Source organism: Phyllostomus hastatus, unplaced genomic scaffold, assembly GCF_019186645.2.
Source record: "Phyllostomus hastatus isolate PE091 unplaced genomic scaffold, TTU_PhHast_1.1 phas_contig_283, whole genome shotgun sequence".
NCBI lineage: Eukaryota > Metazoa > Chordata > Mammalia > Chiroptera > Phyllostomidae > Phyllostomus > Phyllostomus hastatus.
The window spans coordinates 13,825,703-13,851,214 of record NW_025333833.1 but is presented as its reverse complement, the minus strand read 5'-3'; positions in this window follow the sequence as shown (position 1 = coordinate 13,851,214).

The window sequence follows — 25,512 nt, the reverse complement described above, 5'->3', positions numbered from 1 at the left end:
CTCTTAAAATTATTGAGGACCAACAGAACTTTTGATTATATGGCATATAGTTATTGGTACCTATTGCATTTGATATAAAAACAGAATATGTAAAGATAATGATCCATATATTCATTTTTAAAGGACAATCGTAAACACATGTGTTAACATAAATATATTATAATAAAATAATATTCTCCATCCAAAAAATAATAAGAGGAGTAGCATTTTTGGACATTTTTGCAAATTCCTTTAATGTCTGTTTGAAGAGAAGATAGCTGAATTCTCCTGCCATTTCTGTAATCAGTCTGTTAACATATGTCTCAGTTAAAGTTTATGAGAAAAGTGTGACCTCACACAGAATATGTCATTGGAAAAAGAGACACCTTTTAATACCCATTTTAAAAATTACATCTGATACCACACCCAAACCCAACAAGTGGTAGTTTCTTGAAGGTGAGTTGAAACATGGACTGTGAAACCAAACATCAGTAAACTTTTTTAACTTTTTTATATTCAAATACACTGGTCTTACTCTTAAATAGATCTTTTACCCATGCATGATTTTGTAGTATAATATGTTTGTCATTTGGAAAATATTCGTCCTTGAGCTGTGCCGCTCTTTAAAAGGTCGACAGCCTTCATTCCAGAAAACAGAATCACGTCTGTTAATGTCACTACCGATCTCCTCAGAAAAGCCTTTAAGTATTCTGCAGCTGTCAGATCACCCTGGTTTATGTAAGTTTTCCAAAATTCTTTTTCCTTTCAATAGTTTACTTTTATTATATTTTCCCTCACCATTGATCCCGCTTAGACCCCCTCCCACCTGCGCTCACGCCCTCCCCCTCCTCAGTCACCACACTGTTATCCGAGCCCAAGTCCTTTTTCTTCCTCGCTCCATCCCTCCACCCCCCACCCCCAGGGCTGTCGGCCTGCCCTCTGTCTCCGAGCCTGTTTCCATTGTGCCTGTTAGTTCAGTGTGTTCATTAGGTGCTACAAAGGAGTGAATATTCATTTGTAAATTCAAATGTTATTATTGGCACCAAACAGCATCATTAGTTATTTTCTTTGAAGTGACAGGCTCACTCCATTCATTTTGAGACAATGAATGCCAAATAGTAAAGTCTAGCTAGCCATAATTTGTCTGTCAGGTGGCCTACTAAAAATGTATCTCAGGAAAATGTCTGTAGTTTAGTTCACAACTCAGTCGCGCACATGCTCTTTCCCAAGATGCTGTCGTACTTCAGGGTGTATTAGAAGTGTTTTATGTGTTCTTTTCTTTGCATCGCACACAATAGTAAAGAGACATATATTCAAGAGTTGAGGTCTAATAACGAGTTTTTACTACTTCATAATGGGCATTCTTAAGTGACACTGACTTTATTTTAATTGCAATTGCACGGTGGTAAAGAGTTCAATAACTGTATTAGTGGAGTACAATAGCTAAACGGTGAAGCATGATGACTTCTAGGAACGGTTAAATAACTATTAAGGAAATGATACCTAAGTCTTACTATAAAGATGTTTTGCCTAGGTGACCTCCTAATGGGATTTTGGAGACCCCCAACTATCCCTGCACCACACTCTAAGAACTGTTGCTCTAAGACATTCTGATAACAGCTAATGCTTGTGGGCTCTTCCTACTGCCAGGTCCTATTCTAAGAACCAAATTACTTTCAATCTGAATTTGACATTTTTTTTTTTACTTCAATGGCAAATGTAAAGGTGCCAAAGTAAAAGAAGAGGAAAGGTTATTGTGAATGAAAAAATGGCCACACACTAAACCTGACAAGCCCAGGGGAGGCCAGCACGGCAGACCCTACAAACTCAGTGATGAAGTAACCACCTAGGATGGTCTGACATAAAAATTCCTAACTAAAAGCGAATCAGGGCGGGTAGTCACACCCTAGGCTTGTAGCTTCCCTGATAATGATCAATATTTACATTAGTTGGTTTTACTGTCTTTTTACATCTAAGATAACGTACCTTTGGAATGTCAGAGTGATCCCCCTTCCCAGACCCCTCAGGGGATCACGACTTCCCACCAGAGCACAAGACTTGAGAATACTGGTTGTTATCTTATCCTGACCCACCATTCCTGTGAGCTGTAAATGCTAACTATCCTGTACCCGCCAAAGTAAAAAAAGCAGGTGTCCCTCCATTCTACTCTTTATCCAACCTCAGAGGTTCCCCTGATCTGCTTTCTCCTGTCCCCTTAATCTTCCACCAGTGAATTCCATGTAACCCTCCGTAAGTCTCCTTCTTTGACTCCAACGCATAAAGTAAGCTGTACAACTGCCATTGTCTGGGGCAAAATCTCAGTCTCAGCAATGGTATCGGTTTGGCTCAAATAAACTCCTAAAAGTCTCTGCAGGTTTAGAGATTTCTTACACGGACACTGTAATGTCGTGAAAAAAACTTTTCTGCAGAATACATTGAGTAAATGCTCTTAGTAACTTGAAATCCAAAGTATCTACATTTAAATGACGAGCACTGGTAAACTGTAATGAAGCCAACATTTTTGAGGGACTGTGAATAGAATGAAATTTCCGCAGTTCCTAGCACAAATGCCTCCAGCTGGCAAAGCAATGAACAAAAGGGTTTAGAAAAAAAGTACGCTGGCCTGGGAACAAAGCAGAGGTAGTAAGATAGATCCATTTCTCATCGACAAGGTGTTTATATAAGCTTAGAACCAAATTCTAGTTCCAGCTTCATTATTTTCTTTGCGTGTCGCCTAATGCAACTCACTCCCTTTTGGGGGCTTTAGAAAATTAAAGGAAGGATGTTGAAATGAAGTGCATAAAATGACCTCAGGTCTGTATCCATTAAAAGAAAATCCAGAGCTGACTCAAGTGTTAAGCCAAGAGTTATTCAGAAGGCTACTGGGTCAGAGTTCCCCTGTGGAAGTGCTTAGTAAGTGGGCCTTTGGTAATTTGGGGAACTGAAAATAGAAAAGACTTTTAGATCCTATGGAGACATCCGTGTGTACCCATCACACTAATCTATATGGTCTAGCCAATAAACAAACAAACAAACAAAACAGCAAATGAAAAGCTAGTTTCTCTAGACTTAGCAATGTATTGCTTTATCTGTTTTGTCTGCTAAACTTGGTTTTTGTGTCTGTAAAACTGGTCTATAAAACTGGCTTAAATAATTTGGGGTTATCCAGAATTGGCAATACAGTGTAATTTTAAGACAGCACATTCATGGCGAAATTACAGGACAGTTTCAGTGTCATAGAATCTGACAGTGTAGGGTAAAAATGTGTAAGCGTCTCAAACCAGCCTTTAAACTTTCTGCCATTACCAACGTTCCCTGTGATGTGGATAAAGGCCCATAATGCATCATCAGTTGTGGTAATGGTGGATGGAAAAGTCCTGTCTGAGAAAGGGCTCTGGGCGGTGACAGCATTCTCTCACAGGTCAGCAGGGGGTGTCACTTCACCAGCCTTCCTATCTTTCAACAAGCTCCCAGAGTTGCAGAAGAGATCTCTAGAGGAGCAAAGCATTCCGATGAAATTCATCCATGACAACTTCTTACTTAATTTTCTTTCATTCACTAAATGTTTTGCTTTGATTCTCAGAACTACCTTCCTAGATGTCTATACAAAATGAACATATTGCCACATAAATAAATGAGGTTCCGGGACGCAATTCCAAAGTGTATGTTTGTGCGTGCGCGTACACCACCCTCCCAACAGCCACAAGCAATTCTCGGACGCCAGCAATTAAGTTGTAAATTCAACTAAATTTTGACGCTATGCACCCAGAGGTAAAGGACTCAGTCTCACAAGACTCCCCTCGACTTCACGGGCCTGTGCTTTGACCAACTGGCTACAAACTGGAACATCCCAGGACCACCTCCTCGGGTTCAATTAATTTGCTCGCGTGGCTCCCAGAACTCAGGAAAACCCACGTACCCACTGGATTACTGATCTATTCGAAAGGATTTTAGAGCATACCAATCAACAGCCAGATGAAGAGATATGTAAGGCGAGGTCCCAACCAAAGGAGCCTGTGTCGTCCTGGAATTTGGGGTGTGGCGCAGTGGAACGCGGAAGCGCTCCGGTTCCCTGCCTTGGAAACCCCGCTGCCCCCCAACCCCTCCTTCTAGGTTTTTCTGGAGGCTTAATCACGCGGGCATGATTCATGAACTCATTGGGCGTTGGGGCTTGGTTCAACCTCCAGCCCCGCTGCCATCCCAGGAAAACAGGGGATGGGACTGAGGTTTCCAACCCTTCTGTCCGTTGTTCCCTGGGCAATCAGCCCGTTTCACCTTCATGGCTCTGAAAAGTTTCAGGATCTGAGGACAAGAGGCCAAATATTGTAACAAATGATGTTCCCATTTCTCTTATTGCTCAGAAAATTCCGAGCGTTTGGAAGCTCCAAGCCAGGAACTGTGGATGATGACGTAATATATATGAAAAATATATTTTGGTCATTTGCATAAAGATATATCATGTGTGTGTGTATGTACACGTATATACATATATTATAAGTCAAATATCACAATAAATATATTTAAAACTCTTAGCTTGTATTTTAGAAACATGTCCTTATTTGTCACTGTCACAAAAAGCAACTACTTTAAAATATGATTGAATGGATTTTCTTATGCTTTTCAAAGTAAACAAAAAAATCAACTTAAGAAAACTACAGACTTTCTCATGTCATACAGAGCATCACAGAGGGTAGCGATATAACAGCTTGAAGAGAAGTGGGCATGTTACTAACAAATAGGCAAGGTTTGCCTCCGTGCAACTCAAGTCCAGTAGAGAGAGGCACAGTTCGTACTAGACAGTGGCCCTGTGTCGTGCCCTGTGGAGACCTGGGAGAGTTCACACAGTCGGGGTAGAGTCTCCGGTGCACAGGCCGGAGAGGCGATGGTGGGGTAAGGAGTGAGGAGCCTAAGGCTGCAGAAGATTTTTCCATTTTAATTGTTAAAAAAAAAAACATGTTAAGAACAAATTTAAAATGCTTAGTAAGAGGCAAATATAAGAGAAAGCAACTTGCAATTTGTTTAAATAAAAATAGTGAGCAGAGGGAGCAAACACTACTTGAGGAAGACTAGTGGGGGGAAAGCCTGCACCCTAGCCACTCTTTCTGTTGCCATGGAAACTAGGAGACTGGACTCCCACATTCAGTGTTGTCGTGCCCCAATCTGAACACTCGTCCTCGCCTACTAACACCCCCTCCAGATGATGGCAACTCAATCAAATTTAGCAATGCAGGTGTTTAAGAGAACATAGGAAGCTAACTGCAAAATGTCCTTTGCATTAATAGATAAACAAAGCTCTGACCCACCTGTGACTTACTTTGAGTATGGAAACAATTTTCATCAACTTGCTTATTTTACTGCTCAAGTGGGCGAGGCAATCTGGACCTAGGTGTAGGGGTTCAGAATGAGTCACCCCAAGATGTGATAAGCAAATTATTTTGTGGTAAGCAAATTATTTTGACCTACAGGCAACCAATGCCCTGTAGGCTCAAGAGAAACTTCTGTCCTCCCTTAACTACCTAGAAGAATTTGAATTAGGGGCCTTGCCCATAATCAGAGATTATCAGAGACAAACTTTCCACCTATCCACCTGGCCGAGCAAACTACTAATCACTGAAATTCTGCTGTTCCTGTGCTGCAGTGACTGTGGGAGCCCCCAGGTGCCTGACCTCACCCTGAGCTCAGAGTGTTGTATATAATTCATTTTCCTTTCTGCCTCCAAACCTTTGGTGTGCACAGGGTCTCTGACTCTCTCAAGGTTGCAAAGTAACCATGGATATGTCTGTAATTAAATTTGATTTTCTCTGATTAATCTGCCTCCTGTTGATTTAAATTTTAGACTAGCTGAAAGAACTTAGGAGGGTAGAGGAAAGTTTCTTCTTCCCCACACAAGGGGGACAGATTAGGCCAATTCATAAACTTTTGAATAAAGGTTAACATTTCCAAAGGAAAAGAATCTGTAAGTATGAATAAAATTTTCCTTTCTTTAACCTAACTTTTCATCCAATACTACACCTAAATATACACAGCCAACTTAAGTAACATATATTGTCTATCTATTCAACATAGATAACCTTGGAAATATCAGTATTAGGTGCTTGTGAATGTTTCTATGATGACTTGATTCATTATATATTGTCAAAGAAGGTTCACATAGTTAGCAACTAATGTTCACATTGCTGGAACATAGTTATGTCAAACCATTTGTTTTGCCCTAAGAATCCCCACTGTTACGTTTCTTCAGTGTGAATACTGTTAAAAAAAAACAAAACACCACTACAACTGGGTGTTAAGAAGGCAATAGTGCGAATAATCTTGAGTGCCCTTCAGAAGCTGACTGCGTAATAACAGAGTTCTCCCTTGAAACAGCATAGTCCATTAGGTTTCTGAATACCCTACTCAGTCATCTCAAAGCCTGTTCATGGTTAAAGAGTAACAACATGATTATTTCCCTTTCCCCAGGGGAATTACCAAATTGCAATATTCTGTTATGGGGACCCAGGCCTCTGACACACATACTGAAGAGTAAACCCTTGCTCGCTCAGAAGACGCAATTGTGGTGTGTGCGGCTGCGTTGTTCCAAACGGGGTTTCCAGTGTGCTTTCATAAATGCCTCAAGTTATAGACTATTTTGAAAAAGTGCAGCGTATTAGTGTGGTGTCCACAGCTAGTCTCCTGGGGATGTGCTTCTGTGTTCCATGGATTGTCCTGAGCTAAGGGCAACTTTAGCTGTGGACTCAGGAGAAAGTTCTGCCCCTACCTTGACAACCTCAGAGAACTTGAACTTGGAGCCTTGCTCATGATGGGAGATTATCAGAGGTCACCTCTTTTAACCTGTCTGTAGGCCAGGACAACTGTTAGCATAATTCTGGTCAGTGTAACTCTGATATACTAAACCGTTGTCATGACCCTTTGAAACCCCTGATGCCTCCTCAGGATACCTTACCTCATCCTTAGCTCAAGATGTCTTCCTGACCCATATTCTCTTTCTGTCTCTAAACCTCTAGTGCATGTGGGGTCTCTGGCTCCTATATGTGGGGATCCCATCTATACGTATCTACTAAATTTGGTTATTTTCTCTTGCTAATCTGTCTCATGTTTATTTGGTTATTACACCAGTGCAAAGAACCTTGAGGGGAAAGTTTCTCCCCTCCTATATTGGTTTTTAGTGCATTCTATAACACACCAAGGTATCAGTGAGTTCTGATAGTCCTAGTTCAGGAGAACCAAGACACAGACTGATTTCGTTTTCTCCAGGAAATAATGACAAACAGCGACAAGATTAAATTGTCAAATTTGAAGGTTTTAAGGTTCTCCCACGTCTCCTGCATTGTTATCCCGTCTCCTGCATCATTTTCCTATCTCCTTCGGTAACATCCATTCTTCCTTCCACTGCCCACTGGGGCCACACTTTCTAGTCTCATCCCTCAATAAAGAAGGAGAAATAGGTCTGAAAATAGCTACATAAAAACAAACCCTCGTGGGGAGAGGGGACAATTGCCCCTCCCTCTTCTGCTTCTTTTGGCTAACTGAATAATCAAATCCATACAGGACAGATTGACAACAAAAAAGTCGAATTTAATTTTACGTGCAAGGGAACCTCACCTACGTGACAGTCAGACACGCTGCCTATCGGAGAGATTCCGAGGCAGGAAGGGAAAATGAGGCGCATGTGACATTCTAAAGTGAGGATGAGGTCAGGAGCCTTGGTACTCCAGGGAGGAGAAAGGCCATCTGCAGGGTGTTAAGTAGAGCAGATGTTCAGTGATTAGTAGTTTACCCTGCCCTACATTAAGTCAAAAAAACATTAGCTGTGATAATCTCTTATTTGGGGCAAAACTCCTCATTTAAATACCTCTATCTAGTTAAGGATGGGTGGGGTTGGGCAGAAGTTTCTCTCGAGCTCACAGGCCTCTGTTGCTTTTAGCTCAAAATAAGCCCCATCACACGAGACACATCTTCAGTGACTCATTGCAAACCTGACACATTCGTTCACATCAGCCTCTTCACTTCTATGAGTAATCACCAAGCAGTCAGCCCCTTCTTTGGAAAGCAATTGTGGACCATAAAAAGCAGAATGCAGAGGAGCTTGGATGAAAAAGGTCAAAGATTGCACAAAACTTTTGTCTGGCCGAATGCCTTCCTCCCCTCTCCCCACCCCACTTATCTCTTCTGCCCCAAGGGCTTCACACCCTAGGCATCCAAAACCTGCTCTCATTGCAAAACACTCCTCTCCCTGATCTATATATATCCTCAAATAAGCATATTATCTGACCTACAAAATATTAGACTATTCCGTGTAAAAAGTAGCTAGGAATGAGATCAGGTAGCAACACAAAGATAGAAATGGCCAAAACCGGGCATCTGCCTTTCACGGGATGATTTCACCCTTTGGAAGAATGTCGCTCCCACTCACGCCAGCAGGGTCCGTCAGAGTAGCATCTCCTTTCTGGCGGGGAGAGGAGTCCATAGAGAGGGATAGAAATGTTGCTCTCAAAACGTCCCTCAGTGCAGGCCGCTCAAGGCCCCGTGAGCAGAGGCCGAAACCTCACAAGAGAGACACACCCCAGCATTATTGACCAGGAATGGCTTATCACTGCGTTTCTGAATTGGGAGCTATTCCTGAAGACCCTTAAAAAATTCCGTCTAGCAGGTCAATAGCAATGGTCTTGGCCATTCCCTATGTGGCAGCTCCTTCACGTGGAAGAAGAGGAGCTTTACAAATTGCCACTTGTCTCTCTGGTACTTCTGTTAGAGGGGAGAAGAAGTCTGCTCCTCAGAACCCCAAATAAAAGAGAAAAGTTGTAACTGACTGAAGATAAATAACAAACCTTTCCAACAAAGAAAGCAACTTCACAGGTAGAGAGAGAAGGAATCAGTAGCACTGATGTTCTGTAATTATTCTTAATTTTATCTCAGGTAAAGTATAAAAGAGACAATGGTGACATACTTTAGTCTGGTACCTTTTCTTAGAGTATTTACTGTTTCGTTATCTTTAAAAATGAAAATAAAACCAAATAAATTCCCTTTGACTTCAATAAAGAGAAAGGGATCCTTCCGGACTTTTGCTAAATAGTCCTGTAAAAAGCAGATTTAGAATGCATTGCAAATTAAGCATTCTTTTGATCTACTAGGCCAAGCGAAGAATCCAAAGAAAACGCATCACTAGTGAGTATCTTTCTGCATTTTGCATTCATGATCATGGAGGGACTTCATTTGCACATTCCTTGTGTGTTTTTTATTTTTGCCTGTTTATAACGTTCTCTTCATCCAAGTTTTTATTATACTAGTAGCACACAAAAAAAAGGAAGAAAACAAATTGATTGACTACATGAATCCCACCTCACTGGTCACCAGTCACTGGTGTGTTTTTAGTTAACTGTAACTTTTGAGTTTTAATTTTTTTCTTTTTTTGCACCAGCCATGTTTCATAATTTTTCTCACTTATTTACATTTCTCTTTGTTGTTCAACATTGGGCTCATTAGACTCCAGAAAGGCAACCAAAGAGCAAGTTGTAATAAATAATTCATCTTCTATAGTGTACTAATTTTTATATTAAAATATAACATTTTTACCCTAACTTTGTTTTGGTTATCTTAAGTGTAACTATCTAATATGTATTTGTTTTATATATAATATTCAATATACATACTTATGTCTTTATACACTGTAATATTTAAATATTTGTGTTTTTTGTAGCAATTAATAAAATTACCTTACATCTTATAAAAATAATATATTTAAAAATACTAATTAAATAAAATTAATTTGGTCATCTCCAAGATCTGCAATATTCAGGAAGCTACTTCAAGGGTCAAAGATCTTTCTAAATGTCTAAAGATTAAAGTCCATGTAACCGCACTCTTCAGAGCTCATCCTTTGCTGCCACTTTGTAATCTCACCCTGGAATTGATAGTGTCTGCTTCCCGCCAGAAATAAGGGTGGAAGGGGTCTATAAGGTAGAGGAAGATAAGATACACCATCTTGTGGAACTGTCAGCACATTAAAGCTCAGTACCTAGATGTCTCCTATCAAAATACGATCAGTCAAACAAACACAAGTTAAAAGTCATTGAGCAGATAAAATGTTATTTGGCAGGAGCAAGAAAAACTTAAGAGATATTGTTTTAAAAGTATTTTTCTAACAGAACACAATAAATGCGATAGCATTTTCAGTTGGACAGCTTCAAGCCAATGGTCTGAGTGCAGTAATGCGGGCATCTGCGACCCAGAAACCAATGTGGAGGACAGGAACGAGCACTGAGGAAACACAACCGTGTCACCTTCCGTGCACAATAAATCTCTACCCCGTTCCTTTGTCTAATTGTCCTCGAAGTCATAACTCCATAACACCATAACAGCGGCAGCAAATCAGCCTTTGTCACGCTTGGATACATGACAAAGATTTGCAGGTAAGCTGATCAAAGTCTAGCAAGATAATATACATCGCTATCCTTGGAATGCCATGCCGTGTTACATAATATTGTAATCACAATTGTCCTGTAATATTAAAAATATTCTTCATCAATCACGTACCATTTATAGAATATTTATATACGAATTATGCTAAGTATTATAAGTACTTTAGGTGATAGCATCCTTGCTTGCATTGTAACATGATGATACATCAAATAAGAATATTCATGCTTTTTTACAAAGGGAGAAGCTAGAATACAAATACAAAGTGTTATCTTTATTTCACTATCTTTCACGTAGGGCATTTTCTAAGTTTGAGAAGGGGGAATGCGAGCAGAGAGACTGAATGAGCATCTATAAGTAGACAAACAATTTGGCTCATGTGATTATAAGAGTAAATCAGGAAGAGAGGCAAGAGGGGGAGGGGAGGTGGAAATGGCAAGGGAAGGAGAGGAAAAGGCAGAGGGGTATGGAAAGGAGGAATAGGACAATGCAACAGCAACCAACAAAAACCTCTTTTAAAACAAGGCAGTAACTTTATAATATGATAAATTATAGTATTATTAACCTTATAATATTATAGATAAATTACAATGTGTTATTCACTCAAAGACTGAGTTGAAAAGGGATTAGTCAACTTCTGAATCTTCCAGTTCAGTAATTACTGGTATGAATTGGCATGATTTTAATTATTTAACTATAATATAATTAATGAGTCCAGATTAGTACTTTTAATTTAACCCACCTTCCATCCTATTTGACCCTTCTTCTGTCAGTTGAAAATGTTTCTCAGATCACTGATACAAAGCTAAATCACAGCCAAAATATACAAAATCTCATTAATTTGAAAGATATATCCATTATTATCAAGTCAGTTATAGAAACAGAAACAAAGAAATTTGTTTCCCTGTGATTTCCCCTCATCATAAACAATCTAGTCAAGATGTCCTACAGTTTTTAAATAAAACAAATGTTTCACCCCAAATTATCTACAAGGTCATACGTGAGAGATGTTTGTACTGAGTGTATCTGCATTCATTTTGGCAATTCAATTATCAATAAGAATAATCTTAAATCGGAGCTCCTAAAGTATTAAAATCTGTAAATGAAAAAAAGGATTAAGAGATTTGAAAATGACATTCTCTACAAGAAAGGTAAAGCCCTGGCTTTAGGCAAAATACTTGTGAAACTTGTCTCCCTTCCCTTGAGTCTTTCCTTCATTTTTCTCATAGATGCTGCCTTCTCTCACCTGGAATCCTCAGCGCCGAGGTAGATCCTTTTTTACCACATAGTGGTCAAGCACCCCTAGTAGGGAATTATCGCGTCGTCGCACTAAAGTGTATTTGAAGGATTAGGTTTGGTTAATGACCATTCCTGGAAGTATTTGCACCAAGAAATATAAAATTTAGTAGAAATAAATGAAAATCTAATGGTGGCATTCCAAGCACTGTTCGTTCAGGTGAAAAGGTTTGGGAGCTGGGCCGGCAGCGGAATGAGTGGAAAAAATGCTAATGGTGGCTCCGGACGCATTGCTCGGAGATGATTACTGACACACGTGTGCATGGCCCCTAGTCTTTATATCACATTCTCCCACAGTCTGAAAACCAGGTGCACGAGGCTATGGAAGCTTTGGATTAAGAGTGAAGAGTCCTGGCGTATAGCTCTAGTTCTGGCTCACCCTATTTGTGTGATCCAGGCCAAAATGATTCATTACTTCATTCCCATAGCACCTCTGAGTTCCTTTAGCTGCTGAGAGAGAGAGAAAGACAGACAGAGAGAGAGAGAGAGAGAGAGAGAGAGAGAGAGAGAGAGAGAGAGAGAGAGAGAGAGGAGAGAGAGAAACCCTAGAAATTGAGGTAGTGTATGCTGTGTAAAATAAAAGTATTATTCTACAATAAAAAATATTAAAGTTGGGAAGGAGGAAGAAACTTTCCCCTGCCCTTCTTGGTTCTTCCAGCTGATTTAACAGTTAAATCTACGTGAGACAGATTACATTAACATGAGAAAATAACCAAAGTGAGTTACATACATACATAGGGGACCCCCTACATACAGGTGAGGTTCAGAGACAGACAGGGAAATGTGGGAATAGGACGGTCTGAGCTAAGGATGAGGTCAGACAACTTGGGGCTTCAGCGGGTGGAAGGTCATTTGTAGGACAGACAATAAAAGAGCAGGTGTCCAGAGACCAGATGTTAGCTTTGCCCTGTAGGTAGGCCATAAAATGTTATTTCTGGAGATAATGTACTTTACTCCATTCAAATTGTTTAGGGAAGTGGTAAAAGTTTGTGCTGAAGCCTGGAGGTCTTGATTACCTCTAGCTCACAGTAATTTGCATGCCAAAGCAGCACATCTGGTAGGGGGGCCTCTTCTGAGCCTCGTCAAAGTTTAAGAGAATATGATACTAGCTCCTCCTGCCTAAATTAAAATTTTGACTTCCGAGCCTGCCCCTGTAAAATTTCCCACTATTGAATACTGTCAGAAGTTCCATTTTTAAGTCCAAATATTGCATTTACAATGAGTTATGATTCCTACTCAAATTCCCACATCGTCTCTGGGTTGGTAAAGAATTGTTTGAATGGGACTATTCCTCTTTCCAAGGGATTTCAAACCCAACAAAGAGGAATAAGGTAAGAAAATAGTTACTTATGCTTTGGAAACCAGAAAGCAAACTGAACCTAGCAAGTAGGCAGACTTCGCATGGGCATTATAGTGATATGGCTATTTAGGCTTTTGAGATACACGACCTATTGAATTTTCTGTTTCCTTCTTTTACTTTCTTTGAGGAATTCTAAATTTTTACTCAAGGGTCTGTTGCGTCTTTATAATTATGTAGTTACTGAAGTAAAGAGCAACAGCCTTGTCTACTCCACAAACAGTTTATAACATAGGAAAAAAAAGTATAGAAAAACACAAGTACATAGAAACACTTCTGACCCAAGTGCAAACTCATCAATGACTAAAGCTCTGGAGTGAATACATCACACATCATAACAATGCTGGACGATCGGAAAGGGAAAGAACTAGCAGGGTGGGAATAGACGCTGAAGAAATTCTCTGCTGCAGAGACCGAAGTGACCAGGCCAAGAGAGACAAGTCTGACCAGGCTTCATGAAGAAGTTGACTATTGATTTGAACTGTTCTTATTGCACTCTTAACATGCTCTGGAAAGTTTGGGAAATTTATTATAACTTCGTGAATGAGTCTAGGGGGTGAGTATCAAATTTAATTTTGATAAAATGCTCCTTGTCATAAGCAGGAGTTGTTTTCCTCCTTTATAACATTTAGTAGGCTAAAATTCTTTCCTCTCATTAGCTTTCCAAGCTTTTAAAAATTCTAGGTTACTCTTTTCTTCACATTTCCACTTATCTGTCTTAAAAGCCCCGAAGTTCAAGGTCACTAACAGTTAAACCCACAACCTTTACGCCATCCCCGATCCTCTCCTGGTGTCCCCTCTTTCAGGGAATGACACATACACTTGATTGCCATCCTTGACCTCTTATCTCCGGCATCTCCATCATCAGGTCTGTTGATAACGGACTGATCTGTGGCGGGGTCTTATCTGTTCCCAAGAAGAAAGAGAGTTCCGGAGAAATGGCATTGGTGCCATGGTAAAGGAGAGAATAGAAAGTGAATCACCGGGAATATTTACAGTTACTTCCTGCTGTTCCGAATGTATTCATCTTTCCTACAGGAATCGTCTTATTGGGGGAAGTTCTCCTTCCTCCTCTGTGTGTGGTTTTGTGGGAATGTGTATCTGGGAGGCTGATTGTCCATCTCTGATGAATGACTGGGGGAGTGTTGCCTAGCCTTACAGTGAATTTCTCCCGGCCTCATTTAACCAGAATCTGTTTCTGTTTCTCGCTACCAGGGGCTATGACGCTTACAGTTAAGAGGCCCTGCACCACGGTGCTCTCTGGAAGTCTGAGAAATAGTGTGCGGCATTCAACACACATTTGCTGTTGTGGAAATGAAATGAACAAAACATGATTGCTACTCTCGATGGACAGTTTTTAAAGGGGGACAAACACCGGGAGATATCTGCCATCCTAGAGATAAGAGAGAACCAGTGAGAAAAAGTGGTAGAGAAGAAACCATAAGCATTGTGTGAGAGGCATTAAAGTTGTTATTCCAGAAATGGCAATGTTTAGAAAAGCAGAAAAATACAAACTCAGTGGCAGATGTGGTGACAACATACAGGATTGATTCCAACTTTCACTTGTTTCTATGGCAACTCAATTTTTTTATGAATGGCACATATTTCATAACAAGTTTAGTGCTTAATTATGGAGAATGTTGGGGAAGCAAGAAGTCACCCTAATCTCCCAGGAGGTCATAGTTGTGAGTGGGCACAATATTTTAAATGTGATGTGCTTGTAAATCAAGTAACTCATAAGGGACTTTTATCCAAAACGCAATAAAAACACTTCTCACAATTCAATAATAAAAGTCAAATAAACCAATTTAAAAATGGGCAAAGGAACTGAAGAGACATTCCTCCAGAGAAAATATACAAATGATCAATAAATGCATGGAAAGCTGCTCGAAATTGTCAGTCACTAAGGAAACACAAGTCACAGTGACAATGAGCTGCCACTTCATGCACAGTAGGATGGCTCTCATCAAAATGACAGACACTAATAAGTGTTGGCAAGGACGTGGAGGAACTGGTACCCTCAGACAGTGCTGCTCTTGGAAATGGAAAGCGATGCAGTCACTTTGGAAAACAGTTCGACAGTTCCTCAAAATGTTAAACATAGAGTTACCATATTTCCCAGTAATTTTCTTTCTACGTATCTACCCAAGAGAAATGAAAACACATGTTCACAAAAAGACTTGTACGCAAATATTCCTAGCCATTGTACCCTTTACAGTCAAAAACTGAAAATAACCTAAAAAACCATCCACTGATAAATGAATAAACAAAATGTCATATATAACTATAGCAAAATATTATTCAGCAATAATAGAGGATGAAGTGCTAAATGCTACAACACAGATGAATCTTGAAAACATGATATTAATGAGAGATGCTGGTCACGAAAGACCACACATGGCATGATGTCATCTGTAAGAAATGTCCGAGAGAGGCCAGTCCACAGAGACTAAAGTGAGACTCGTGGTCCCAGAGCTGGGGCCAGGAGGACGATGGAGAGAGACTACTAAATGATTACGGAGTTTCTTTGGGGTGGGGGGTGTTCAAATGTTCTAAGATGAGATTGTAGTAATTGTTACACATCTCCAGGAATGTATTAAAAACTACCAATGCTTATACTTGAAAGGGGTGAACTTTATAGCGTATGCATTATATCTCAAAAACACTATTACAAATATAAATGCAGTGTATTAATAAGTGTAAATCTGACATGATGTACAAAACACAGGGTTGGTGTAAACTGAGGAAAAGGGTGCAACGGAGAAGGCTCTGTGGGAGAGGTGACGTTAAATCTGTGACTTACTCGTCTCTCAGCCAGCCGGACCTGTGGGCGCGCTGGGAGGCCGTTCCATCAGGCTCTGGCTGCCCAGATACATAAATATTAAAGAATAACAACCGCATTCAGTTCTGAATGGAAAACATGTTCCAGAACTCTCAAGCATGTAAATCCCAGAGGTTAAGCTGCAGGCAACTCCAATCTTCCACCGCCAGGTCTCTAATAGAGGTCATTACCGCAGTTCAGCTACACTGGAGTTTATTCATTGACGCATTTCTTTTCTATTCAAAGACTCACAAGTGCAAGAAGGGCCAGGAAACAAAGAACCCCTCAAACGTTTCATTCTCACAGGATGTTGAATGAGTGGATTTTAGAACCCACTTCATTCATCGGTTTGTTCCCTGCGTAACCAGAACAGTGCTGGTCTCCCAGTGTTTGCTCAAGTGCTAAAAACCCCAAACAACGCGAAGCAGCACACCACAGCGAGGAAGTACCTCCTGAAACACTCAGCACGTCGCTACCATAGTCAAACTTCCCCAGTAAGAAAACATCTCTCTTTTTATCAATGCACATACTTAGAAATTATAGCAAAAAGAATTTCAGATGCCTTATCTTCTCTCTATAAACTATATCTGTGTCAAACAAACAGAAATTGTTTTAGACTGTAGGTCTCAGAGTTCATATTTAACATTAACCTAGGGCACAATGTTTACAGTATAACTACTTACTTATTAGTGCCATTTTGTCAACCCCATACGATGGGTAAATAATAACATAGAAACCATAATGCAAAACACAATAGTATACTACAGTAGAATTTCAATGTAGCCTAGGAAACTAAAAGTTACATCTCTCCTTGGGAACCAGTAGATCAAAGCGAAAGTGATGCCCTGGCTGGTGTAGCTCAGTGGACTGAGCGTGGGCCTGTGAACCAAAGCGTCACTGGTTCAATTCCCAGTCAGGGCACATGCCTGGATTGCAGCCAGGTTTCCAGTAGTGGGGCATGAGAGGCAACCACACATTGAGAGGCAATCCCTCTCTTTCTCCCTCCCTTCCCCTCTCTCTAAAAATAAATAAATAAAATTTTTTAAATTAAAAAAAGTGAAAGTGATAAGAATGGATTGTAACAAAAACCTGTGTCACAAATTATACACGAATCTTAGGACCTTAAAATTTCTGCCAGGAGAAATGCCACGTCAAAGACCGCTGTGACCACAAAAAAAATAATAGTAATCAATGAACCAGAAAGAAGTGTGTCTTAGCAAGACTCAGCGACCAATCCCTGGGTGGGTGATATGGGGAAATCAGCTGTAACGTAACAGAAACACACTGAGTCACAGTCGAGGTTAGCCCAATGACAGTGGATCAGGGAAACCAGAGAGCAGTGTGCATGGAGGTGATCCCCACGTTTCCTCGGAACTCGCCAGGGTAAACCGTGCCTGTGTGTTCCAAACTCCAGCGTGGGTGTTGGGTGTCGGTCACTCTCTGCTGCGCGTTGACCTCCTGCTGGGTAAGAGGAGGGGAAAACTTGAGATCTTGAAGGATTTCAGGTGGTGAGGGGAGAGGGTAGTCCTTTACAACAGTCTGTCTGCCTGATAGAATATCTAAAGAAAAATGAAATTTCTAACGTTGTAAATGCTAATTCCCCATTAGCATGTGCTTTGTGCCATTTTTTAAAAAGCTTCTATGGAGGTAGATTTCATTGCAGTGAAGTAGACAGGCCTTAAGAAAAATGCACTTGCTGAATCATAAAGCAGATGCACTCATATATCTTAATCTTTCAAAAACTACCACTTTTCCAAAATAGGTACCATTTTACGTTCCTTCCAACAATGTATGAGTTCCCTTTTCATTAAACATTTATCAGCACTTGATTACAAGTCTTTTCACTTTAATGAAATTAAAATTGAAAATTTTAATTACAAGTCTTCTTTTTAATGGCTATGTAGTGATTTCACCTGGTAGTTTTAATTTGCTTTTTGTCTAATAATTAAGAATCTTGAACACATTTTCATGTGCTTATTGGCCATTTCTTTGGCCATAAATAATATTTTGTAAATGTTTTTGCTTACAATTTTATCTGGTATAATATTAATACAGCTATATGTGCTTTATTTTTATTGTCGTATGCATGATATACAATTGGTTAGAAAAGATTCCTAAGCTATACACCTAAGAGTTATAAATTTAAAAATAACTTCTCAAACATTGGAAAAAGTATAATTATGTCTTCTGACATGGGAAGTAAAGTTCACAATGCATCAATGAGCAAACAGAATATCAACTACAATCTTTTGTGTGAGGGGGAGTGTGTGTGTGTGTGTGTGTGTGTGTTCATAGTGAGTGTATATTTTAGGTTAAAGCTAAACACCCACCTATTCCGAGTAGTTAGTCCTAAGTAATGGAATGTTGCTGATTTTTTCTTTCTTTTGCTTCTCTGTGTTTTCTGATTTTCTAAAATAGGATTCTAGTTTGTGTTTATTAAAAAATGATGTGTGGGTCTCCGGCCAGCAGTGACCACGGAACACTGCGGATGGCTCACCGAAAACACGCGAGAAAAAACATGCAGAGACAAACTAGTTTCTGTGGGAAAGTAGGGACGAAATGGCCACCCCTCCTAGTGGGGAGCGTGCTGATTTACCGTCCATACCTGCTTTTATTGGGCTCATTCTGCATAATAATTCAGGTAAAGTACAGTACTCATTAGGGGGAAGTAAGGGACCATAGAAAACAAGGAACTCTGCCGGTCTATTGAGTCAGGGTCAAATAGCTGTAAGACTGAGGAACAAAATAACTTCCTCCTAAGACCCTTCTCATTCAACTGAGAGCATTCTAAACAAAGAAGGTTTCACAGTAATTTACATATTCTTTCTTAGGCCTGATCACCCGAGGAATCCGCACTTCTCAGCACAGAGCTGCACCACCCTGTCATTGTTTCAGGCTTAGGTGGAGCAAGGGAACTAAGGCAACCAAGAGATAAGGAGATTTTCTCCCAGATGATGAGAACTCAGGCTACGTCAAAGCCGAGGAGCGAGGGTTCATCACCCCCTTTTGCTGCAGCCCCCCAAGTCCTTCTTTTGGGGGGCCTCCCAAAGTGATCGTGCCTGGCTTAGGTCGTTCCCCCCGTGGGGAATCTTACCCGTCTTTGGCTAACCAACCAAGCTTTTTGGGGTTCAGTTATGAATGAAGCAGCAGAAGCAGCATTCCTGCCAGGGAGATAAGCTTTTGTCTCCTTGCTGGCTTACGGTTCCAAGGGCATTCCCTTAGCCTTAGCCTAGGCGGGGGTTTCAGCTCCTGATACCAATCAGGGCGGTTCCCAACAAAAAAATGTTTTTAAAAGTTTAAGAAACGGGGAAGGGTATCAAATGCAAAAACAGAAACCAAGTTCTATCTGGACTGGAGAGAACTTCTGGCTTTGGCAATAGCAAGGTCTTACACAGCGTTATCAAGGATAGTTTCAAGAAAGTGTGTGAAGCTGAGGTTAGATTATAACGGACCTCAGAGTAGGAAAAACAAATCATTTTTTAATTGGCTATGAGGGACACAAAACAAGAGTATGAAAGATTTGTGAACGAGTAAGCAGAGACTAATTTTATCTTTGTTTATATTGAGAAAGATGTTAACATGTTTATAGACAAAGGGGGAGCAGGAAGACGAAAACAGGCCAGTCTTGGGGGCAAGGGAGAGAGATGCCTCAAGACCAGTGGGGCTGGTCCCCTAAGAAGCAGCAACTGGGCAGGAAAAGGGGAGGGGTGTACTGTGGAAGTCCCTTCCGGACCAAGAAATACTAAGGCCAGTATAACTATGCTTGCGGGTGCGAGGAGAGACTTGTTTCAACTTGTTTACCTTTTCCTTTTTTCCTGGGGACAGGAACAGGATGAACCAAACTCGAGAGGTTATTAAAGAAATTTAAAAAATCTCTTATCTGAATAATCACACTGTTCCAAACTCAGGGTTGCTCACACTGTAATTTCAAGTAAAAGATAAAGCAGCAATGCTTTCTTTCAGCCCAGCCTAAAATGGACATGGGCATTACTTATTAAATGAGTGATATAAGTACTTCTCCTAAGGGTAGTCATTTAAAACCATGCATGCATACTAGTTAGCTGATCTAGTTTCATTTTGTTTCAAGAAGCTGTGACAAAAGACATGGAAGCCCAAGGGGAAAAAACAAAGGGAGGGAACCAGCCAAAAGACATTGAGTATTCAGTCCTAGGTATGATATAGTAACTTTCAGCCCTGGCTGGTGTGGCTCAGAAGATTGAATGCCCGCCTATGAATCAAACCTTCACCCTATCAAATCCCAGTCAGAGCACATTCCTGAGTTTCTCTCCAGATCCCCGGTAGGGGCGCTCAAGAGGCCACCACACGTTAATGTTTCCCTCTCTCCTTCCCTTCCCCTCTCTCTAAAAATAAGTAAATAAAAATTTTAAAAAATATAGTAACTTTCTGAGCCCTGGCTGGCGTAGCTCAGTGGACTGAGCGCGGGCTGCGAACCAAAGCATCACAGGTTCAATTCCCAGTCAGGGCACATGCCTGGGTTGCAGGCCACGGCCCCCAGAAACCGCACATTGATATTTCTCTCTCTCTCTCTCTCTCTCTTTCTCCCTCCCTTCCCTCTCTAAAAATAAATAAATAAAAAATCTTAAAAAATAGACTAGTCATATACTCAGCAATTTAAAAAAATATAGTAACTTTCTGACATCTGTATTTTGTATATGATGAAACTGAACCCAAAGTGGTAATGTTATTTAGCAAACAAAGCTCACCCAGCTAGTATGTAGCAGCCCTGGGATTTTCCTTTAGAATTCGTACAGTTTCCACTCTGCCAGTCTGGCTGCAAATCTGAATTTCCAACTGATAAAACAATGATCGCTGACCCCAGAGCTCCATCTCCCAGAACTGTGAAGCCAGCAGATGGTGAATCCTTGCAGTGGAAGGCTGACAAAAACTTGCCGTGTAGAAGCAGTAGCTTCTGGGAGAGAAAGCAGGCCTCTCTCTAGTCTCAGATGGCTGCATTTGCCACGTGCGTTCCACATAGCCTTGAGCAACTCACTCCTTTCTCTGCATCTCGGTATCCTTATCTGAAAAACGGGACATCTTTACTACACGACCACTAAGATTCCTCCCTAGCTCTGAAACACAGGGTCTCATTGCACCTGCTCTCTGCATTGAAGTCTCGGCCTGTTCCCTAGCAGTTTCTGCAGCTCCCAAATTCCTCAGGTACAGAGGGGTGAGCCATGGGGCAAGAAAGCCAGGACAAGGTGTAGCCTGTCACATAAGCTTTGTGGTTACAATCAGCCTGCGACAATTGACAAGAAATATGTAACAACCAACTTCTGACCTCTTCTCCAAGTCACGAGCTGCATTTGTCAGCACGGGGGTCTTCTCATGCAAAGGGGTTGTCATTGCATAGCCACTGCCTGTTTTTGGTTATGCATTTTGTGGGAATTCTCATGAAATTGTAACATAAATAACAGATTTTTAAATTCATAAGGCAGTTATAAAATGTATAGTAAAGTAAGTGTTATGTTCTAAAACACGGTAAGAAGTTTTAAAGAAAGCACATAGTATGGACTGAGGATAAGCATATGCACACGCATTGAATCGGAGATCACTACAGCTGGAAATGGGGGATCACCTAGTCCAAGCCTCTCCTATGTCAAAGGAGGGCTTCAGGGCCCTTGCAGAAGGAAGACTTGCACTATTTTTTTAGGAGACTTCTCCCAGGAACTCGGCCTGGGACTACATGAAGGGGTCTGCTGCAGCAGCACAGATAAAGCAGGGAGAGCTTGCGCAGAAGACCAAGGGGTCTTCTCTTTGGCCCAGCCAACAGGGAGTCTAATGAGAATTTTTAAAGCACCCAGGACATTTGAGAGCAGAGTCAACTCCCAATACAGAGACAGTTTCATTGCTTTGGTTTTCCAAAGAGAAAATATTTCCTTACTTTTTTCAAAGGTGCTGCCTAAATTTCCTCATTTCTCCTGGAGATTTTAATTTCAAATGTCTCTGTATTTTGATAATTATTTTCAACTGATATTGAATAATATAATGAGACATTTTCAAGTAAAAGACATCTTGCAGATGGCAGCTGTTTCTACTTCCTGCATCATTATATATATATACACATATATATTTTATATATGTATATAAAATAATAAACATACAGGGCCCAGCACAAATAACACCCCTTTTTTATTACAAAAATCTTTTATTACAAAATCCTAAGCATGAAATTCTATAACATAACAACATCACACTCAAGCACACCATATAACATTTTAGGTGAAATGTTCAAATTAAAACTCTAAGTTATTACACCATGTTATTCCCCTACCAACCACACTCAAGCAGGCATTACTTCTGCCAGACCCTGTGTGTGTGCAATTCCTCACGGCAACACCCGCCTGGCACATTGCAGAAGGCTGGATGCAAACAAAACACCAGAGAGCTGGAGCAGTTGGGAGGAAACAGACACCCCAGCAACCAAAATATCAATGTCGAGAATAGGAAGTGTCAGTTTCCAGAAGCAAAGACCCTCTTCCTAGTGAGTGGGTGCGTAGCTGTATCTGTAATGCTAGTTTAGGCAGTAGGTGGTCTCCCTCGGCTGCTTCTCCTTGCTTAGAGTGAGCATAATAACTTTAACTGGAATGTAATAAAAGTCAACAATAAAAATGATAAATATACTTGGAAACATTGGAGTTCATTCAAACACACAGGCATCAACTTGCCAACTGCAAAAAAAAATACATAACAAAATTACTCAGGCTTAACTACACGGAGTATTCAACACTGGAAAAAATCTTGAGGGTCTCCCCTCACAGGAAACAATTTTCAATTAACAAGTTTACAGAGCATTTTACAGGCATGAGCTTATGTATTCTGTGCAACAACTCTGTGAGGTGGGTGCTACTGTGATTCCACTTTTGATAGATGAGGAGACTAAAGCACGGAGGACGTGAGTAACTTGCCCAGGGTCACACAGGTAGGAAAAGTTAGAGCTGGGCATTGGACCTTCGTGTCATGGGTCCAGAGGTAGGCTCTGCACCGGCAGCCCGTACAGCCTTCCCGATGGGCATCGTGTGCTTCCCGTGTCTCTGCACACTGTACCAAATACTTCTCATTCATTACCTAATATAGTCCTGCCGGCAAACTTTGAAACTCTGAGGTTGGTGCCGTTATTATGTCTGTGTTTATGGGTACATTAGCCTACCTAAAGTACCACAGCTAATGAGCTGGGAAGCTCAGATTTGGTCCCCTGCACGTGGTTTTAGAGCTCACACTTGTTACCACCCCTCTACTTTGCCTCCTGATCGTTTTCTCCTTTTTGTTGATGACATACTCTTCTGGCAAGAGAACTATTCCACTCCTGCTGTGTCGGACAGTGGTATGATGTGGGATTTGGTAACAAAATCATTGATCATGTTTGAGCTCTGAGAAAACGTCAGTGGAAAATGAATTGGGGAAAATACTAGTTCTCTCCTTATCTACTTAACTGATTGCTATAAGACCAAAAAAATAAATCACGTATTAACACATGTAAAGCCGTTTCTAAAACACGATATCTAATTAGTTATTAAGCTAAATTTTATTAATAATATCTAATTTTTACAAGAAAAATTTGAGTCTGCATAATGAGTGCCTATGAAAACACTTGGCAAGCTCAGAGTTAACAGAGACCTGCAGAAGGACAAATACACAGAACTCTCTTCAGGGATTAAACACAGGACAGGATGTAGCCAAGGCGTGATGCCACAACCAGTTAAGGCAGCTGGTGGAGCATAACATCAAGAAAATAAAGGGTCAACGCTCTCTCTGTTTAGAGACGTAGACATCATGAGATACTTTCTTACAGGAGAAAGGATGCTCTGGTCTAAATGGGCACAAGAACTCTGGGATCAGAGGTGCTTAACAACATGCTCACAGTGGCTTAAATTGGCCTCCTGTTGGCTCTTCGCTGATTTGTTCAATACTGCTGAGTACTTTGTCTGCATTGTATCAAATTTCAAGTTCGGATCTGTTAGAATAAAAAGAAGTAGATGACTTAGTGGGATCCTGGCCCTTACAGAGAGAAGAGAAATCTAGAAATTACCTGCATACCAAGCCTACCGATGAATTAGAGGAAAAGCAACTGAATACTACTGCAACTTTAGTATAAAACACACCACTGAGAATCAGAGGAGAAACACATTCTCTTGCATAGAAGCCAAGGAAGAGAAGGGCCAACTGTGGATACCTGACAGTTGGCTGCAGTCCTGATACTCTCTCAGTCTCGTTTTCCGAGACCTTCCTGTATATTAATGTCCCAAGTTTTCCTAAGTTAGCTAGAGCTAGTGTTACTCTCAACCAAAGGAGTCTAACGGTGGTAGGGGGAAATAGCGTGTTTCTCAGGAGGCTGTTGCAGTGTTTCAATGGAAAGAACTAAGCTAGTGTAAAGAACTTGGGAAGGAGAAGATGGATTAATGAATGCCATCTAAGGAAGAATCAATAACTTTCACTAATGTATTTGATAAGACAAAGTAGCAAAGATAATTGCTATATGCTCAAAAAACTGTTACCTTCTTCTGGGAAAACTGATAGACCATGCTGCCCAACCCCATGTATGTAGGCGGTGCCGTTGACAAATTCTCACCAATGGGAGGTGAGCAAAGGTTATGTGTCGGTTCCAGTCCAAGGCAGCAAAAAGCAGCTATACTCTCTCCACTCCACACAGTTCAGGGAAAAAAAAAAAAGGATTCCAAGATGACATTTTGTGAGATCCACGAAGCTTGAGCCCCTGAGTCACCAATTTGTGATTTACTCCCTTTACTGTGAAATTGATTTTACAAGGGATTGTTTTTTAAGGAACCCAAGGTACCCAAGTTTTTGAAATTGTGCACTATTATCCTTATTTTATTGTCCTAAAGCTGGTTTTTACTTGCTTTCCAGCTAAGGTGCCACTGCACCATTTGGGCTCCAGATCTTTGGAGGCACAAACTGCAAGTGTTGATTTCCCGGGTGTGTCTCCTTTTTCCTTCCGGTGCTCCATCCCCCAACTGGTGAGTGGCTGGCCTGCCCAGTGCCCAGCTTTACTGGGGTGTCCTGGTTTCATCTGCTTGCTTCCTAGAGGTGTGAGGCCATAGCTGCTTTGTATTCCTCTAATCATTGGGAGGGCTCCCCGCTAACTCGGTCTGCTATGTCACCAGAAACAGAACTACCGGAAGTCACTCTTGGCCACATTTACTTGAGGGGTCTCCTGGGCATCCAGGTGGATGTGTCAACAGTTAGTGGGCTCCGTGGGCCTGGACTTTGGAAGACAGGCCTAGATGTAATAACAAAGGTTCTCAGAAAGATCGGTAAAGTGCAGACTGTAATGTGGAAGCGTGCATAAAAGTTGAAGACATATAAACGCTTGGAAAATGTTGCCGTGTAAATAATTTTGACCGAAGAGAGCAGGGACATAAGCTGGGACAGAGGAGAAGCAGGACCAAGGAATGTCTGTTTGTTGTTATTGTTACTTGATGTGTGGGTCATTTAAACATGTTAGCAGCTAAGGAGAAAGAAGCAAAAAAAAGGGCAGTGCAGAGGAAGAGGGGATGAGTGGGTGGGAAAGGAAGCTAAACGGACATAAACAGCAAGAACACACCTTCGGCAGAACCTCAAAGCATCATCTGGTCAGTCCCCTCTTGTTCCAAGAATAAGAAGCCAA